This window comes from Triticum aestivum, chromosome 5A (assembly GCF_018294505.1).
Source record: "Triticum aestivum cultivar Chinese Spring chromosome 5A, IWGSC CS RefSeq v2.1, whole genome shotgun sequence".
Lineage (NCBI taxonomy): Eukaryota > Viridiplantae > Streptophyta > Magnoliopsida > Poales > Poaceae > Triticum > Triticum aestivum.
The window spans coordinates 29,136,383-29,147,128 of NC_057806.1; positions in this window are offsets into that span (position 1 = coordinate 29,136,383).

Here is a 10,746-nt window from a genome sequence, read left to right on the forward strand (position 1 = left end):
AAATGGTCGAGACATAAAGAATGATATATTGGAAGCCTATGTTTGGATATCGGAAGTGTTCCGGGTGAAATCGGGATTTTACCGGAGTACCGGGAGGTTACCGGAACCCCCCGGGAGCCATATGGGCCTTAATGGGCTTTAGTGGAAAGGAGAAAGGGGCAGCCCAAGGTGGCCGCGCGCCTCCCCCTCCCCTAGTCCTATTAGGACTAGAAGAGGTGGCCGGCCCCCCTCTCTCTCTTTCCCCCTTGGGGAATCCTAGTCCAACTAGGATTGGGGGGGGGGGAGTCCTACTCCCGGAAGGAGTAGGACACCTCCTGCGCCCTCCTCCTGGCCGGCGGCCCCCTTCCCCTTGGCTCCTTTATATACTGAGGCAGAGGCACCCCAGAAACACACAAGTTGATCCACGTGATCTATTCCTTAGCCGTGTGCGGCGCCCCCAGCCACCATAGTCCTTGATAATACTGTAGCGGAGTTTAGGCGAAGCCCTGCTGCTGTAGTGCATCAAGATCGTCACCACGCCGTCGTGCTGACGGAACTCTTCCCCGACACTTTGTTGGATCGGAGTCCGGGGATCGTCATCGAGCTGGACGTGTGCTCAAACTCGGAGGTGCCGTAGTTTCGGTGCTTGATCGGTTGGATCGTGAAGACGTACGACTACTTCCTCTACGTTGTGTCAGCACTTCCGCAGTCGGTCTGCGTTGGGTACGTAGACAACACTCTCCCCTCTCGTTGCTATGCATCACATGATCTTGCGTGTGCGTAGGAAATTTTTTGAAATTACTACGAAACCCAACAGTCTGGCCCTGGAGCCGAGAAGGACTCTTGCCTATCGGGTGAAACCGACTTTGTGGAGACTTTTACTCCAAATTTCGACCCCAGGGCTCAAGATATAAATAGAGGGGCAGGGCTAGCACCAAAGACAGATAAAGAAACACAAGTTGATCCACGTGATCTATTCCTTAGCCATGTGCGGCGCCCCCAGCCACCATAGTCCTCGATAATACTGTAGCGGAGTTTAGGCGAAGCCCTGCTGCTGTAGTGTATCAAGATCGTCACCACGCCATCGTGCTGACGGAACTCTTCCCCGACACTTTGCTGGATCGGAGTCCGGGGATCGTCATCGAGCTGAACGTGTGCTCGAACTCGGAGGTGCCGTAGTTTCGGTGCTTGATCGGTTGGATCGCGAAGACGTACGACTACTTCCTCTACGTTGTGTCAATGCTTCCGCAATCAGTCTGCGTGGGTACGTAGACAACACTCTCCCCTCTCATTGCTATGCATCACATGATCTTGCGTGTTCGTAGGAATTTTTTTGAAATTACTACGAAACCCAATAGTGGCATCCGAGCCTAGGTTATTTATGTTGATGTTATATGCACGAGTAGAACACAAGTGAGTTGTGGGCGATATAAGTCATACTGCCTACCAGCATGTCATACTTTGGTTCGGCGGCATTGTTGGACGAGACGACCCGGACCAACATTACGCGTACGCTTACGCGAGACCGGTTCCCCCGACGTGCTTTGCACATAGGTGGCTTGCGGGCGACTGTCTCTCCAACTTTAGTTGAACCAAGTATGGCTACGCCCGGTCCTTGCGAAGGTTAAAACGGAGTCTATTTGACAAACTATCGTTGTGGTTTTGATGCGTAGGTGAGATTGGTTCTTGCTTAAGCCCGTAGCAGCCACGTAAAACTTGCAACAACAAAGTAGAGGACGTCTAACTTGTTTTTGCAGGGCATGTTGTGATGTGATATGGTCAAGACATGATGCTGAATTTAATTATATGACATGATCATGTTTTGTAACCGAGTTATCGGCAACTGGCAGGAGCCTTATGGTTGTCGTTTTATTGTATGCAATGCTATCGCGATGTAATGCTTTACTTTTATCACTAAGCGGTAGCGATAGTCGTAGTAGCACAAGCTTGGCGAGACGATAACGATGCTACGATGGAGATCAAGGTGTCACGCTGGTGACGATGGTTATCACAACGGTGCTTCGGAGATGGAGATCACAAGCACAAGATGATGATGGCCATATCATATCACTTATATTGATTGCATGTGATGTTTATCCTTTTATGCATCTTATCTTGCTTTGATTGACGGTAGCATTATAAGATGATCTCTCACTAAATTATCAAGAAGTGTTCTCCCTGAGTATGCACCGTTGCGAAAGTTCTTCGTGCTGAGACACCACGTGATGATCGGGTGTGATAGGTTCTACGTTCAAATACAACGGGTGCAAAACAGTTGCACACGCGGAATACTCAGGTTATACTTGACGAGCCAAGCATATACAGATATGGCCTCGGAACACGGAGACCGAAAGGTCGAGCGTGAATCATATAGTAGATATGATCAACATAACGATGTTCACCTTTGAAAACTACTCCATCTCACGTGATGATTGGTTATGGTTTAGTTGATTTGGATCACGTAATCACTTAGAGGATTAGAGGGATGTCTATCTAAGTGGGAGTTCTTTAATAAACTTGATTAACTGAATTTAAATTTATCATGAAACTTAGTACCTGATTAGTATCTTGCTTGTTTATGTTTGATTGTAGATAGATGGCTCGTGCTGTTGTTCCATTGAATTTTAATGCGTTCCTTGAGAAAGCAAAGTTGAAAGATGATGGTAGCAATGACACGGACTGGGTCCGTAACTTGAGGACTATCCTCATTGCTGCACAGAAGAATTACGTCCTGGAAGCACCGCTGGGTGCCAGGACTGCTGCAGGAGCAACGCCGGATGTTATGAACGTCTGGCAGAGCAAAGCTGATGACTACTTGATAGTTCAGTGTGCCATGCTTTACGGCTTAGAATCGGGACTTCAACGACGTTTTGAACGTCATGGAGCATATGAGATGTTCCAGGAGTTGAAGTTAATATTTCAAGCAAATGCCCAAATTGAGAGATATGAAGTCTCAAATAAGTTCTATAGCTGCAAGATGGAGGAGAACAGTTCTGTCAGTGATCATATACTCAAAATGTCTGGGTATAATAATCACTTGATTCAATTGGGAGTTAATCTTCCAGATGATAGCGTCATTGACAGAATACTTCAATCACTACCACCAAGCTACAAGAGCTTCGTGATGAACTATAATATGCAAGGGATGAACAAGTCTATTCTCGAGCTCTTCGCGATGCTGAAAGCTGCGGAGGTAGAAATCAAGAAGGAGCATCAAGTGTTGATGGTCAACAAGACCACTAGTTTCAAGAAAAAGGGCAAAGGGAAGAAGAAGGGGAACTTCAAAAAGAACGGCAAGCAAGTTGCTACTCAAGAGAAGAAACCCAAGCCTGGACCTAAGCCTGAAACTGAGTGCTTCTATTGCAAGCAGACTGGTCACTGGAAGCAGAACTGCCCTAAGTATTTGGCGGATAAGAAGCATGGCAAGGTGAACAAAGGTATATGTGATATACATGTGTACCTTACTAATGCTCGCAGTAGCACCTGGGTATTTGATACTAGTTCTGTTGCTAATATTTGCAACTTGAAACAGGGACTACGGATCAAGTGAAGATTGGTTAAGGACGAGGTGACGATGCGCGTGGGAAACGGTTCCAAAGTCGATGTGATCGCAGTCGGCACGCTACCTCTACATCTACCTTCGGGATTAGTATTAGACCTAAATAATTGTTATTTGGTGCCAGCGTTAAGCATGAACATTATATCTGGATCTTGTTTGATGTGAGACGGTTATTCATTTAAATCAGAGAATAATGGTTGTTCTATTTATATGAGTAATATCTTTTATGGTCATGCACCCTTGAACAGTGGTCTATTCTTGTTGAATCTCGATAGTAGTAACACACATATTCATAATGTTGAAGCCAAAAGATGCAGAGTTGATAATGAGAGTGCAACTTATTTGTGGCACTGCCGTTTAGGTCATATCGGTGTAAAGCGCATGAAGAAACTCCATTCTAATGGACTTTTGGAACCACTTGATTATGAATCACTTGGTACTTGCGAACCGTGCCTCATGGGCAAGATGACCAAAACACCATTCTCTGGTACTATGGAGAGAGCAACAGATTTGTTGAAAATCATGCATACAGATGTATGTGGTCCGATGAATATTGAGGCTCGTGGCGGATATCGTTATTTTCTCACCTTCACAGATGATTTAAGCAGATATGGGTATATCTACTTAATGAAACATAAGTCTGAAACATTTGAAAAGTTCAAGGAATTTCAGAGTGAAGTTGAAAATCATCGTAACAAGAAAATAAAGTTTCTACGATCTGATCGTGGAGGAGAATATTTGAGTTACGAGTTTGGTGTACATTTGAAAAATTGTGGAATAGTTTCGCAACTCATGCCACCCGGAACACCTCGGCGTAATGGTGTGTCCGAACGTCATAATCGTACTTTACTGGATATGGTGCGATCTATGATGTCTCTTACTGATTTACCGCTATCGTTTTGGGGATACGCTCTAGAGACGGCCGCATTCACGTTAAATAGGGCACCATCACAATCTGTTGAGACGACGCCTTATGAACTGTGGTTTGGCAAGAAACCAAAGTTGTCGTTTCTGAAAGTTTGGGGCTGCGATGCTTATGTGAAAAAGCTTCAACCTGATAAGCTCGAACCCAAATCGGAGAAATGTGTCTTCATAGGATATCCAACGGAAACTATTGGATACACCTTCTATCACAGATCCGAAGGCAAGACTTTTGTAGCTAAATTCGGAAACTTTCTAGAGAAGGAGTTTCTCTCGAAGGAAGTGAGTGGGAGGAAAGTAGAACTTGACGAGGTAACTGTACCTGCTCCCTTATTGGAAAGTAGTACATCACAGAAAACTGTTTCAGTGACACCTACACCAGTTAGTGTGGAAGCTAATGATAATGATCATGAAACTTCAGATCAAGATACTACTGAACCTCGTAGATAAACCAGAGTGAGATCCGCGCCAGAGTGGTACGGTAATCCTGTTCTGGAAGTCATGCTACTAGATCATGATGAACCTACGAACTATGAAGAAGCAATGGTAAGCCCAGATTCCGTAAAATGGCTTGAAGCCATGAAATCTGAGGTGGGATCCATGTATGAGAACAAAGTATGGACTTTGGTTGACTTGCCCGATGATCGGCAAGCAATTGAGAATAAATGGATCTTCAAGAAGAAGACTGACGCTGACGGTAATGTTACTGTCTACAAAGCTCGACTTGTCGCAAAAGGCTTTCGACAAGTTCAAGGGATTGACTACGATGAGACCTTCTCACCTGTAGCGATGCTTAAGTCTGTCCGAATCATGTTAGCAATTGCCGCATTTTATGATTATGAAATTTGGCAGATGGATGTCAAAACTGCATTCCTGAATGGATTTCGGGAATAAGAGTTGTATATGATGCAACCAGAAGGTTTTGTCGATCCAAAGGGAGCTAACAAAGTGTGCAAGCTCCAGCGATCCATTTATGGACTGGTGCAAGCCTCTCGGAGTTGGAATAAACGCTTTGATAGTGTGATCAAAGCATTTGGTTTTATACAAACTTTCGGTGAAGCCTGTATTTACAAGAAAGTGAGTGGGAGCTCTGTAGCATTTCTGGTATTATATGTGGATGACATATTACTGATTGGAAATGATATAAAATTTCTGGATAGCATAAAGGGATACTTGAATAAGAGTTTTTCAATGAAAGACCTCGGTGAAGCTGCTTACATATTAGGCATAAAGATCTATAGAGATAGATCAAAACGCTTAATTGGACTTTCACAAACAACATACCTTGACAAAATTTTGAAGAAGTTCAAAATGGATCAAGCAAAGAAAGGATTCTTGCCTGTGTTACAAGGTGTGAAATTGAGTAATACTCAATGTCCGACCACTGCAGAAGATAGAGAGAATGTGAAAGATGTTCCCTATGCATCAGCGATAGGATCTATCATGTATGCAATGCTGTGTACCAGACCTGATGTGTGCCTTGATATAAGTCTAGCAGGGAGGTACCAAAGTAATCCAGGAGTGGATCACTGGATAGCGGTCAAGAACATCCTGAAATACCTGAAAAGGACTAAGGATATGTTTCTCGTATATGGAGGTGACAAAGAGCTCATCGTAAATGGTTACGTTGATGCAAGCTTTGACACTAATCCGGACGATTCTAAATCGCAAACCGGATACGTGTTTACATTAAATGGTGGAGCTGTCAGTTGGTGCAGTTCTAAACAAAGCGTCGTAGCGGGATCTACATGTGAAGCGGAGTACATAGCTGCTTCGGAAGCAGCGAACGAAGGAGTCTGGATGAAGGAGTTCATATCCGATCTAGGTGTCATACCTAGTGCATCGGGTCCAATGAAAATCTTTTGTGACAATACTGGTGCAATTTCCTTGGCAAAGGAATCCAGATTTCACAAGAGAACCAAGCACATCAAGAGACGCTTCAATTCCATCCGGGATCTAGTCCAGGTGGGAGACATAGAGATTTGCAAGATACATACGGATCTGAATGTTGCAGACCCGTTGACTAAGCCTCTACCACGAGCAAAACATGATCAGCACCAAGGCTCCATGGGTGTTAGAATCATTACGGTGTAATCTAGATTATTGACTCTAGTGCAAGTGGGAGACTCAAGGAAATATGCCCTAGAGGCAATAATAAAGTTATTATTTATTTCCTCATAATCATGATAAAAAGGTTTATTATTCATGCTAAAATTGTATTAACCGGAAAGATAATACATGTGTGAATACATAGACAAACAGAGTGTCACTAGTATGCCTCTACTTGACTAGCTCGTTAATCAAAGATGGTTATGTTTCCTAACCATGGACAAAGAGTTGTTATTTGATTAACGAGATCACATCATTAGTTGAATGATCTGATTGACATGACCCATTCTATTAGCTTAGCACCCGATCGTTTAGTATGTTGCTATTGCTTTCTTCATGACTTATACATGTTCCTATGACTATGAGATTATGCAACTCCCGTTTGCCGGAGGAACACTTTGGGTGCTACCAAACGTCACAACGTAACTGGGTGATTATAAAGGAGCATTACAGGTGTCTCCAAAGGTAGATGTTGGGTTGGCGTATTTCGAGATTAGGATTTGTCACTCCGATTGTCGGAGAGGTATCTCTGGGCCCTCTCGATAATGCACATCACATAAGCCTTGCAAGCATTGCAACAAATGAGTTAGTTGCGAGATGATGTGTTACGGAACGAGTAAAGAGACTTGCCGGCAACGAGATTGAACTAGGTATGGGATACCGACGATCGAATCTCGGGCAAGTAACATACCGATGACAAAGGGAACAACGTATGTTGTTATGCGGTCTGACCGATAAAGATCTTCATAGAATATGTAGGAGCCAATATGGGTATCTAGGTCCCGCTATTGGTTATTGACCGGAGACATGTCTCGGTCATGTCTACATTGTTCTCGAACCCGTAGGGTCCGCACGCTTAAGGTTACGATGACAGTTATATTATGAGTATATGCATTTTGATGTACCGAAGGTTGTTCGGAGTCCGAGATGAGATCACGGACATGACGAGGAACTCCGGAATGGTCCGGAGATAAAGTTTGATATATATGATAATAGTGTTTGGTCACCGGAAGGGTTCCGGAAATCACCGTAAGGGGTTCCGGATGTTTCCTGAAATGTTTGGGTACGAGAACACTTTATTTGGGCCAAAGGGGAAAGCCCACAAGGTTTTTGGAAAGCGTAAAAGGAAGTTTTGCGGAGTCCAGGGGCCAGACGCCAGGGTCCTTGGTGTCTGGGTCCAGACGCCGGGATCCCTGGCGTCTGGCCCTGGAGTCCGAGAAGGACTCTTGCCTATCGGGTGAAACCGACTTTGTGGAGACTTTTACTCCAAGTTTCGACCCCAGGTCTCAAGATATAAATAGAGGGGCAGGGCTAGCACCAAAGACAGATCAAGAAACACAAGTTGATCCACGTGATCTATTCCTTAGCCATGTGCGGCGCCCCCAGCCACCATAGTCCTCGATAATACTGTAGCGGAGTTTAGGCGAAGCCCTGCTGCTGTAGTGCATCAAGATCGTCACCACGCCATCGTGCTGATGGAACTCTTCCCCGACACTTTGCTGGATCGGAGTCCGGGGATCGTCATCGAGCTGAACGTGTGCTCGAACTCGGAGGTGTCGTAGTTTCGGTGCTTGATCGGTTGGATCGCGAAGACGTACGACTACTTCCTCTATGTTGTGTCAACGCTTCCGCAGTCGGTCTGCGTGGGTACGTAGACAACACTCTCCCCTCTCGTTGCTATGCATCACATGATCTTGCGTGTGCGTAGGAAATTTTTTTGAAATTACTATGAAACCCAACAAGAACAAGGTCAGTCGGAAGCCTACTTACCTGGACATTGGCCCGAAGAGCCGCGCTGGCATCGTAAGCAGCCTGGCTATTCTCGTGCACCGTCTTCATATGCTCCATCATCATGTTAGCCTGACAGATGGCCTCCGCAGCCGCGTCCGACTGAATTTCCGAAACATGGTAGTTGGTGAAGAAGGGGGCAGACGACCCAGGTGCGGCATCTTGGATCTCCGAAGCGTGAGGTTGGAGGACTGAAGAAAACACTGGTACAATCGACGGTGCAGGGTGCTCACTCGACAATGGGTCAGCGAAGGTTACAGAGGCCCCACCTGCATCTTCAGATTGCCGGTCGGTTGGTGTTATCACCGGTCCCTGCTAACACGTCTTGCCAGCTGCTACTTTTTTGTTCTTCCTGGGCCTAGGGGCCACATCTTCATCATCATCCGGAAGATCGATGACGTTGGGCGGGGCTGCAGATAGATCAGTCGACCCAAGTGAATTGCCAGAATTTAATCGACCCAATAATCAAGGAAAAGATCATGAGAGTTTTACCTGGGTTGGAGGTAACCGCGTCTTCCATTTCCTTGTCTCGGTACTGGTAAGAAGAAGTTCCAGAGGTAGCAGCGCTGAAAATGTCAACATTCAGTCGGTTATGTTCTGTTGCTCGAGTCGACCAAAAGATCGGGTCAGATGATTACCCGGAGATGGTGGGGATGGTCACTTTAATTCTTGGCAAAGCCTTCGGTGGTTTGGAGGAGGTGGCCGTCAATGCTTTCGGCACAGTAGGCGGCACAGTCTTGAGTTGTTTCGGTACCTTCTTAGTCGGGGTCAGGGAAGACGTCCGAGGGCGCTCCGAAGATGGCCCAGTCGGCGCGGCTGCCAGGTCAGGGGTGCTTGCCGGGTCGTGAGCGTGCTTGGACCTCCTCTCTCTGCGAGGAGGCGAGTCGACCTCTTCTTCATCGCTCGAGTCGTTGCTCTCCTCGTCCTCCTCTGCATCTGAGTGCCACTTGCTACTCTCGCCCCTGCTCGCCCCTTCCTCGACGTGTTGCTCCTACACTCCATTGGGCATTGAGTACATGTCAATAAGAGCCTGAAAGGACAATGAACGAAAGAAATACAGTCGACCGTCAACAAGATGTTACACAGTGAATTGAGAAGATACTTGGCAATCCAAAATCATACCTGTTTCGGTTGGCGTGAATGGTCGAATGGAATCACCCTCCTAGACCCCCGAGGATTATCTTTGTTGCCGGTGATTCCTCTCAGCCACTTCTCCACCGTGTCTTCACTAATGTCCTTCGGGTGGATCCGAGTGGAGTCCTCGAGTCCCAAGTACATCCACATCGGATGGTCATGGGCTTGGAACGGTTGGATGCGTCGACTGAGAAAGACCTCCAGCAGGTCCATACCAGTCACTCCGTCGCGGACAAGTTGGACGACCCGCTCGACCAACGCCTTCACTTGCGCCTTGTTTTCTTGGATCACCCTCAAGGAGGAGGGCTTCCCCACTCGATCCAAAGAAAAGGGGGGAAGTCCAGTCGACTGACCCGGGGTCGGCTGGTCCTTGCAGTAAAACCAGGTCGACTGCCAGCCTCGGACCGAGTCGGGAAGGATCATAGCTGGGAAGGTGCTCTTGTTCCTCATTTGGATTCCAAGTCCCTCGCACATCTATATCACGTGGGTCCTCTCGTCATTCGGATTGGCCTTCTTGACCAACTGGGAGCGACATGTGAATATGTGCTTGAAGAGACCCCAGTGCGGTCGGCAACCCAAGAAATTTTCACACATCGACACGAAGGCAGCAAGGTACACGATAGTGTTTGGAGTAAAGTGGTGGAGTTGAGCCCCGAAGAAATTCATAAAACCACGAAAGAAAGGGTGGGGAGGCAAAGAAAACCCGCGATCGACATGAGTGGCGAGGAGAACGCACTCACCCTCCCACGGCTCGGTCTCGTTCCCCGGGAGCCGTGCCGATTCGTGAGGGATTAGTCCCCCCTCAACCAGATTGTCGAGGTCGTCCTGGCTAATCATCGAGCGGATCCAATCGCCCTGGATCCAGTCCGGCGGCAGGCCGGACCTTGACGAGGATCCACCTCGGCTGGTCCGCTTTCCTTTTGCCTTCGTCATCGCCTTCTTCGCGCGCTCCAACACCACCGTCTTCTCCTTCCCTATGGCAGCGAATCGAGTCCGAGCGGAGCTACGACACCGAGAGTGGAAGCAGGGGCAGCGGAGAAATCTGAGGAAGAAGAAGGAGAATGAGGGCGCACTGTTCAAAAGCCTGGTCCGGTGCCTTTTATAAGGATGCTTCCGAGTGGCTGACTTGTAGGCCCGGACGATCTCATCAAATCCCGTAACAGTCACGTGCGCGATACGTGGCAAAAAGGGTGGCGTGGGGATCGAGGCGACCTGCCTAATCCGTCCCGATTACCACGGCCTCCCCCGCCTGACGC